This window comes from Zea mays, chromosome 1 (assembly GCF_902167145.1).
Source record: "Zea mays cultivar B73 chromosome 1, Zm-B73-REFERENCE-NAM-5.0, whole genome shotgun sequence".
NCBI classification, from domain to species: domain Eukaryota; kingdom Viridiplantae; phylum Streptophyta; class Magnoliopsida; order Poales; family Poaceae; genus Zea; species Zea mays.
In genome coordinates, this window is record NC_050096.1 from 184,209,513 (window position 1) to 184,219,770 (window position 10,258).

General features: G+C 43.5%; 2 long non-coding RNA genes across 2 annotated transcripts; both read left to right on the plus strand.

Annotated features, from left to right (window-relative positions):
- The first annotated feature begins 8,978 nt into the window (after positions 1–8,978).
- LOC103640961 (uncharacterized) lies at positions 8,979–9,179 on the plus strand. Its single transcript, XR_002266782.1, has 2 exons — positions 8,979–9,061; positions 9,144–9,179. It is a non-coding gene; the product is annotated as an uncharacterized lncRNA (long non-coding RNA).
- A 227-nt stretch (positions 9,180–9,406) lies between these two features.
- Positions 9,407–10,006, plus strand: LOC103640969 (uncharacterized). Its single transcript, XR_559968.4, has 3 exons — positions 9,407–9,525; positions 9,631–9,670; positions 9,747–10,006. It is a non-coding gene; the product is annotated as an uncharacterized lncRNA (long non-coding RNA).
- Positions 10,007–10,258: the final 252 nt, after the last annotated feature.

A 10,258-nucleotide genomic window follows, 5' to 3' on the forward strand; every position in this document is an offset into this window, starting at 1 on the left:
GTCATTGAGCTCCCGTACTATTTATATACTACTTTTCAACAGAGGTACTTGTTAGGTTTGAACCAAAGCCTATCCCAGTGTACTCCAACCCTGCACGAGTAAGCGGAGGACTACGCCTTGATCCACAAACCCTAGTATGAGAATCTTCGCACAAAAGGCACATAGTACTAGGCAGATTATCTGCTTCTCTTACGGGGTAGGGCGTTGCGGTCATGCCCTTTAATATCTATTCATGAGCTCACTAGAGAGAAAACCCCATTCTCTCCTGGACTGCGACCCCACAGTCAGCTCATATAGGTGAAATCGTTAAGGAAATTCTATAGGACAATTTCCCTGCTTATAGCATTGACTTCATTAAGAGCATATCGCTCAACCTGCCATACAGACAGAGCACAGCAGCTCATGAGACTCTTTATCGTTTGTGCTCTTGGTTTCACAGTGCTTCGTTTCCTGGAGCCTGGATCTCGGGATCTCCGATCACACAGGACAGTTATCCGCAGTTGAAACCGCTAACAGGGTACGAGTCCCATTCCCATGCACGCTGCTTGGATTGGCTTTTGAGCCAGCCCTTTGGTGAAAGGATCAGCAAGGTTCCTTTCAGACTTGATGTAATCTACTGTTATTACACCCGTCTCTCTAGCATGCCGACATGAATCAAGTCGTCTTCTGATATGCCTAGAGGATTTTTGGTTGTCCTTTCTACTGTTCACTTTCAGCAACACAGAAGTGTTGTCACAGTATACTAGGACAGCCGGTATCGGCTTTGCTAACATTGGAAGGTCTGACAACAGGTCTCTCAACCATTCAGCCTCCAATGCTGCTGAATCAAGTGCAACTAATTCAGCCTCCTTGGTGGAACGTGTCGACACTGATTGTTTAGACGATCTCCATGACACGGCCCCACCAGCTAAAGTGAACACATAGCCACTTGTAGACTTCATTTGATCCGAGTCAGAGATCCAGTTTGCATCACTGAATCCTTCAAGTACTGACGGAAATCCGGTATATTTAATACCAAGATTCATCGCTCCCTTCAAATACCGAAGCACTCTGTACAAGGCTACCCAGTGTCTATCTCCTGGACTGGCCGAATAACGAGCCAGTCTGCATACTGCATATGAGATATCTGGTCTAGTTGCACTGCTCAGGTACATGAGAGATCCGATGATCTGCGAATATAGTAGCTGGTTCACAGGCTCGCCTTCATGTTTACTGAGCGTGTAGGATGGATCATAGGGCATGGTGACTGGTTTACAGTCCATATGTCCAAAGCAAGTCAGGACCTTTTCCACATAATGGGATTGTGACAAAGTAATCCCATCCTCACCCTTTATCAGCTTGATGTTCAATATTACATCAGCTTCACCCAAGTCCTTCATATCAAAGGTCTTGGAGAGGAATATTTTTGTCTCCATGATAGCCTCCAAATCGGTCCCAAATATCAATATGTCATCAACGTATAAACACATGATGACACCTTTGCCCCCAGAGAAGCGATAATACACACACTTGTCGGCTTCGTTTACACAAAACCCGACAGTGATCAGAGTATTATTAAACTTCTCATGCCATTGTCGTGGAGCTTGCTTAAGACCGTATAAGGATTTAATCAAGCGACACACTTTGCTCTCTTGACCTTTAACCACAAATCCTTCTGGTTGCTGCATATAAATTTCCTCTTCCAGCTCTCCATTTAGGAATGCTGTCTTTACGTCCATTTGATGGACAAGAAGTTTATAAGCAGCTGCCAGTGCTAAAAGCACACGGATTGTGGGCAATCGAGCCACCGGAGAATAAGTATCAAAATAATCCTCCTCTTTCTTTTGAGTAAAACCCTTAGCCACAAGACGGGCCTTGTACTTTTCAATAGTACCATCGGGTCTCCTCTTCCTCCTAAAGATCCATTTGCAGCCCACAGGCTTGCAACCAGCTGGGAGATCAGTTATCTCCCAAGTTCCGTTCGAGATGATTGAATCCATCTCGCTACGGACAGCCTCCCTCCAGTACTCTGCATCCGGAGATGTATATGCCTCTGTGAGGGAGCATGGTTCTTCATCCACTAGATAAATAATATAATCATCACCCAGAGACTTTTCAGTCCTTTGTCTCTTACTCCTCCTTAACTCCAAATCTGGAGTCTGGTCATTGACACTCGAGGGCAGAGAATATGTCCGAGATGGACCATCTGGGGCTACTACTTCCTTATCCCGCATAGGGAAGATGCTCTCAAAGAATGTCACATCCCGAGACTCCATTATTACATTTACAGCGATTTCGCTTGTCTCGGAATGGACCACTAGAAATCTATAAGCTGCACTGTTATGTGCATAACCCAGGAAGACACAGTCTACGGTCTTAGGGCCTAGCTTTCTCTTCTTCGGCAATGGGACATTCACCTTTGCAAGGCAACCCCAAGTCCGAAGATGCGAAAGATCTGACTTCCTTCCTTTAAATCCTTCATAGGGCGTGGCCTCACGGTTGCGAGGCGGCACCCTGTTCAGGACATAGCACACCGTGAGTACTGCCTCGCCCCACCAGATGTCAGGCATCCCCGAACTTTGCAACAAAGCATTAGCTAAGTCACACACCATTCGGTTCTTCCTTTCAGCTACCCCATTTGACTGAGGTGAATATGGAGCAGTGGTTTCATGAATGATTCCACACTCTTTGCAGTACTCATCAAAAAGGTTGGAAAGGTATTCACCTCCTCTATCAGACCGGAGCCTTTTAATTTTCTTGTCTAACTGGTTTTCAACTTCAGTCATATAGATCTTAAAGTGTTCTAGTGCCTCATCTTTAGTTCTGAGTAAGTAAATATAACAGAACCTGGTAGCATCATCTATCAAGGTAAGAAATTATCTTTTACCGCCTTTTGTGATTATACCATTCATCTCACAGATATCTGAGTGAATTAATTCTAAAGGAGTGGTACTTCTGCCTTCAACCATATGAAACGGTTTTCTAGGCTGCTTAGCTTGCACACAAATACCACATTTTACACCTTTAACATGTTTATATTCAGGAATTAAAGACATGTCACTTAATCTCTTAATGGCCTCAAAATTCACATGACACAAACGGGAATGCCATATATTATTAATGGAATCGTTATTACAGACCACATTAACATGGTAAGAAGAATGATTATTCAAAACAGAAAGACGGAACAAACTGCCTGACTCATATGACTTTCCAACAAAAGTACCAAACTTAGACAGGACCACTTTATTAGACTCAAACACTAATTTGAGACCCTGTCGACATAGCAGCGACACTGAAATGAGGTTTCGGCTCATCGATGGCACATAGAGTACGTCCTTCAGCATGAGCGTCTTTCCTGAAGTTAACTTCAGGTAGACCTGTCCAGTACCTCGAACTGCTGCCGGAACACCATTTCCCATCAAGACTGGTGCGCTGCTGTATCCCTGGAATGAAGAGAACATGGATCGATCAGCACAAATATGAACAGTAGCACTGGAATCCATCCACCAATCATCTGATGGACTTGCCATAAAGGCCTGAGGTGCATACCCTGGGGTGGAGTTAACCACCACGTTCCCTTCTTTGTGCTGAGGTGGAGGACCTTTTCCCTTCCTAAGTTTGCACCTCCGAGCTGTATGCCCGGAGACACCACAAACATAGCAGATAAAGTCCTCCTTTTTCTTCTTCATCTTTTTGGACTTAGGTTGGTTCATATTCTTCTGTGGGGAGTTCTTCTTCTTCTTCTGGAATTTTCTATCTCCACCCTTCTCAACAACGTGAGCCTGGAGTTGCTGAGATGGCTTGTTACTGGACCTTGCACGCTCTTCCACATTAATCGCAGCTGACAACTCAGTGAGAGTCATTTGCTTCTTCATGTGGCGGCGTGAAGTCACAAAGTCTCGCCAAGAAGGCGGGAGCTTTGCCAGTATTGCATTCACCTGAAAGCTGTCTGGTAGGACGCAGCCATATTGGACCAAGTCCCTAACAAGGAGTTGAATCTCCTGTAGCTGCTCCATAACAGACCTTCCCTCAACCATTTTATAGTTGAGGTAGTTTTCCGTTGTGAATGACTCATTGCCATTGTCAACTTCAGAGAACTCGTTCTCAAGTTCAGTCCATAGACCCTTAGCGGAGGTAAAACCAGAGTACACGTCAAATAAGCGGTTCGACAAGACGTTCAGCAGACGAGACAAGCATGCCTCATTGGCTTCATCCCACTTGGCCTTCTCCGCTAGTGCGGCGGCTTTCGCTGCATCATCAGAATCATCTGATGCAGCCTGGGGAACAGCCGACGTCACTACCCAAAATAATTTTAGGTCAGTGAGCCACATGCGAGTCTTAATCTGCCAGCGTTTAAAGCTTGCGCCGTCGAACGGTTCAGGCTTAATGACATCAGAACTGGAGGCCATAATAGGGATTGATTTTCTGGATTGTTGTAATATTATAGAAATAAGTGACATGCTTCCAATATATTTAAATAAATTAAATAATCTAATTCCGAATAAAACAAGCATATAACTCTGACAAATGACATATGTAATTAATGCAGCAATGAACAGTAGCAATTCTAGAACATGTAAACATGTAAAATAGCTACTCAGATCCATTTCATAATTAAACATGGCTTGCAGATGAAGAAGGCAGATTAAACTAATAAACATGATTGTTTATCTTAAAATATTGCTCTCAAAATAGCGGGTTGCTGTAATAAACAGCCCTCCAACGCTAATAGGTGATCAGAGATCCTTGACTAACGTGACAGTCTAATCTTACCAAATCAGGGTTTTAGATCAGATATAATAAGCCTAATAATCAAATATAAATAATGATAGAAAGGAGTTGTGTACTAAATAAATTAACAGAATTTAACATAGGTAAACAGCCTCAACAAAGAGATTTAATTAGGCACAAATAATATCAATGCTGAAAATGATAATACACTAAAACCCAGACTGTCACGTTGTCTCACTACACCGCTATCATCATCGAGCACACAAATCCGCCCATAACAGTGCAATCACACCCAAGTATTTAATACTAGCAGATTGCACAAAATTAAATAGTAAATAAAGTGAGACAACGAATAACTCACAGCACGTAGATTGTCTACGTGGGAAGACCAGCTCAGCGAACACAAGGTTCTGTCCCAGAAAACCAATTCCGCCGCCCACGTCCGGGCCTACACGGCGGGAGGTTGACGGAGATACTAGAGCCGCTGCCGGAGCCGAGGGAGACGTCCACGGCACCAGCCTGAGAAGAGGAACACCGCGCAGCAGGAAGCCCAAGCACCAGGCCACGGTGGACAGAGACCAGAGAATCAACGAGCAGCACCAAGGCACGGCATCAACAGCACCACACCACCACCACCGAGAACAACAGACAGCCGACGATACAGACGAGACCAGGACACCCGGAATCGAGTAGATCGAAGGATTTCTCGATGGAACAGTGGATAGGATGGAACCGTAGAGCCCTCTGTTTCTGCGTTTCCCTTAGAGAGAGTACAGGGGAAGGGGATCCACTTAAGGAGCCGAACGAGAGACTGTTACCGAGAAGAGGGGAGCGATCTGCAGTCGTGGAACGAGGAAGCCAGAGAGAACGGAGCAGCGGTTGCCGCCGCCGCCCAGCCGTTTGCTCGGCCTTCTGCCCGCCCCCTCCTACGGTCTCACGTGAAGGCATCGAAATGCCCAGGCAATGCCTCTCTGCCAGCTGGGCCGCTCGGCCACCAGGACTTGTAGTGGCCCAGTTGGCTGACCACATGTTTTGTTCATTTCTTTTTAAGGAAAATAAAGGGAAAATCCCCTCAAATGAACAGCAAGATTTGGGTGCCGTCGTGCTGGGAGGGTGATCTCTGGCGGGAGCGCCACCGGGGGACATGCTCTGCGCCATTGCTGGTGGGCATGGGGAGGGAGATGGGTTCGTGCCGTTGGATCAGGCATGTATGGGTAAGATTAGGGCTAGGCGAAAAATCCCGTAACCCGATGTCACACTCGGATTTAATGGACAAAGCCGGATGCATCTCATACATGCGCCAAAGAAGACAACATATATAATAACAGAGTGTATAGAGATAAATGTCACAATAACATCAGAGTACTTGTTACAATGCGGAAGTCTTACAAAATAAAAGATAAATATAAAACGAACTAAGGATCATCCTTGGCGCCATAAAGTCAACTGGGGAACGACACCTAGATCAGATCAAACTCCTCGATGTGTGGCTCCTCCTGAACCACCTGTTCTTCTCCTGTGGGGGGTGAGACAGCAAGGGTGAGCTCACACATGATCATAGCTCAACAAGTTGTGGGGAAACCAGTGGGCATGAACTCACCAAAGGTGGGAGTTCATGTTATGTGTAAGGCTAATCAACAACAGGGGTTAAAGCTGAGCATTGCTTTTAATTAGTTGGTCAAAATTTTATTAGCAGTTACTAGATGTAAGTAAATACAAAACCTTAATAAAAGTAATAGTACAAAATTAATAAATAATCCCATACAATGCAAATGACAAATTGAATTTAAGTTCCATAAATTAATCATGCGAGAGTCCTGAGCTGCTCATGACCGTGAGCTCGGCTAGTATACCAGTTTTACACTCTACAGAGGTTGTACCCTTTACCCACAAGTCATGTTTCCCATGTTACCAGTGTTAGCTAGACCCTTAGACACTACCGAGGTGAATGGCTAGGGATCCACTACGAGGCCTTTACAAAGTTCCACTAGCTTCCGAAAACCCGCTACAGTTTATGGGAAGAGCACTTGCAAGAATCCCTCGTCTAACTGCCATCGCAGCAAAATCAACCCGAGAACCTCCTTGCATGCAACTCCCCTACCGTCCTTGCCCCTTTCAGGTAAGGTAGTCTTCCACTATCTTTTTCCTAATTAGTTAGCCAAGGGGTCCCATTCCTCCCTTATGGTGGCACGTGTTTCTCAAGTTAAGCTCCATGTTCCAATTAACATTAATGATCTTGACATGAACATAAATAAAAAACCAAAATAATTGGAACATGGATATAAAGAAATATTAACCCAAAACCATGTAAAGCAATAACATAACTACCCAAGTGATTCAGGGGTAAACAAGGTAAAATGGATAAACAGACTAGGGTGACCTATTGGGTCTCATCAAAATTAAACCTATGTATGAATAAATGACATTGAAGAACATTATTGGGTATAAAATTGGTCAAGGGCACAACTTGCCTTCAATGAGCTCCTGCTCAGCAACTTCTATCTGCTGGGCACCAGGATCCTCAGTCACAGGTTCTTCTACTCGCCACAATACGAACAAGCACAGTGTATAGAGAAAATTAACATCACACCAAACATATAAACAAAAAACATAATAATAATCTACACATTAAAATAAAATCCTAGGTATAGGAATCATAATTTTTGGAGTTATAGATTTTAAGATATGAATTTCCAAAGGTTTTATGTGCTTAAAATAGGATTAAGTGAGAAATTATTTTTCTTACTGTTTTCATGACAAAACAGAGACTCTAAGTGATAGACAATAATATTACAAAATTTTAGAAACTGGTATGGGTTAATTTGGAGTTCATATGAATTTTCTATGAAATTAGCAAGTTTCTGCAATTAATTCAATACTAAAATTCGTTTTCTAATTGATTTTATGAATATTATTCACTGTCTGGACCTCGCATCAATTTCCAGAGACACTATACGACGGTTGATCTTTAGCGACCCTTATTAGGTACCAACTGTTGGTTGCTAAAGGTTAGGGACCAACAGTCAGTCGCTAAATCCTTTTGTAGCAACGATCGGTTGGTCGCTAAAAGTCTAGAAATTTAACAACTTATGGTTGGTCGCTATAGATGTCGTCAAGGACTAGCGGTGGGTCGCTATAGAGCAAGGATCACTATCAAATCTTGTAACGCTATAAAAGACATCAACTAAAAATAATAAATTTAGTTATTACGATAAATAGGATAATAAATTTTTATTCAAATATTTATTATTTATTTGCATTCGTAATAATTTATTCAAATGTTTATTATTTATTTGATAAAATTTTTATGAATTTTTGAGTAATTTAAAAATGCATTTCGAAATAAATAAAAAAATAAAACCCTCCCTAACCCTAAGGCCCACTAGGAGCCCATCTACCTAACCTAGCAGCCGCCGCTCTCTGGTTTCTCTCCCAGCCACAGCCGTCGCCGCCTCCCTTCCCTCTTCTCTCTCCCCTCAACTCTCCTCATTCTCCGCAGGCTGAGCAGCAGCCGCCCCATTCTGCGGTTCAATCACCGCCCACGCAGAACCCCTCCGCCCTCCGCTCCTTCCAGCTCGCTCTCTACCTGCACCAGCCTCGCCCGCCCTTCGCTCGCCGCCGCCATGGGGAGGGGAAAGTTCAAGGGAAAGCCCACCGGCCGCCGCAACTTCTCCACACTAGAGGAGATCGGTGACGAGCCGTGCGATCCAGGAGACGATGCGGGTGGCGTCCATCCTGTCCTTCACCTTCCGGGAGGCCGTGGAGGACGTGGAGTACCAAGGTGAGATGTCGCGTCACGGCCCCGCGCACAGCCACCGTTTCACGTTGGATTGGAGCTCCTTGTCCCTGTCCCTGTCGTGCGCTGCGGATGAACTGGACGGGGGGACGACTTCCTAATCCTAACCGAAATGAATAGACTAACTCATCGCTGTGCCTGTGCTGGCTGGCTGCAGGGTACCTGATCCCCAAGGGCTGGAAGGTGTTGCCCCTGTTCCGGAACAGCCACCACAACCCCGACCACTTCCCCTGCCCGGACAAGTTCGACCCTTCCCGATTCGAGGTCTGAGTCTCTCTCTGCCCCTGATTCGCCACGTTCTCATGTGGAAAGGGGGAACTGACTGACTGACCCATCGAATGGGCTGCCGGCCTGGCCTCTGAATCTCTGATGCAGGTTGCTCCCAAGCCCAACACGTTCATGCCGTTCATGCCAAAATGCTTCTGAATAGTGGGATTCTTTCTTGACTAGTGAAGACAAAAGGTACAATTCAACCAACAAAGAGTAGGGATAAAGTCAATCATAGCATTGGATCATCTAAAAATTATATTTATATGGATGGTCAAATGTGAGGTATGCTCAAGATTTATCTTATTAAATTTCTTGGATGTTTATTGGCCTACTTCAGCTCTACTAGCGCTTATTCTGACTTCAGATTGAACATGAGAGAGACTGCAAATTTGTCTAATGCAAAAAAATCATTGATAAGTCAAACCTTCAGATAAAGTCAGTTGTGGCATTGGATCATCTAAAAATTATATTTATGTTGAAGCTGAGAAGGAGGCTCATGTCAAAGAAATTATCTAATGCAAAAAAATCATTGATAATTTCTTGGATGTATATTGATTGGCTTATTAGATGGATATCGGCCCAGTTTATTTTTCATTTTTTCTATAGCTGTTAGAAATTTACTTTGCTCATAGTTCATACTATAATTAATATGAGACTCTTGTTTTGTGGTCCAAGTGTTCAACGCTCAGGGTGCCTTGGAAGTACGCTAGCTTGTTGTCATGAAGAAGTCATTCAAGTTCCTTCCAGTGAGTTATTAGTTCATATGTATATTTCTATTTATATCTTATCTTGTTTATGTTTAGATTTATATGAGCCAGCAACTTAATGATGATTAACCTTGATTGCACCAGCTGAAGTTGGTGCATAAGGCTGCAACACCATCTAGTGGAGGTAGATAAGGCATCAAAATTGTATTTTTATTTGTAAATGCAGCAACAATATACTAATTTGATGTACTTTTTTCTAGGGTGTTCTGGACAAAGAAAGCTTGTACCTTAAAACAGGAGGATACAAGAAGCTGGAGTGGTTGTCTGAAGGCTTTTGAACTGCTTGAAGCATTAGTGTAGCTTTGGTGCTTTTGTGACTGATCGGCTCTGGAGCAGCTAGAGTGATATAGTTGTGGGCTTTTGAACAATAGTTGGAGTGATATGAAACATTAGTGATCTAGTTATGAATGATATTATAATTGTGATGCTTTTGTGAATATATAATTGTGGTTCTTTTGTGTTTATGTGATGGATCTATGACTGTGGTATACTGATTAACTGTGTATGTCTTTATGATTTGTGTATAAAACTCTGTGATTTGTGGTGCTTAATTAAATGTATATTATTATTAATAACAACTGTAAAAAGGGCGACTTTCTGTTGGTTGCTAAATGTATAGTATGGCGACTTACGGTTGGTTGCTAAATCTATAGTATAGCTACCCACGGTTGGTCGCTAAATATATAATATTAGCAACGGACGGTCGGTCGCT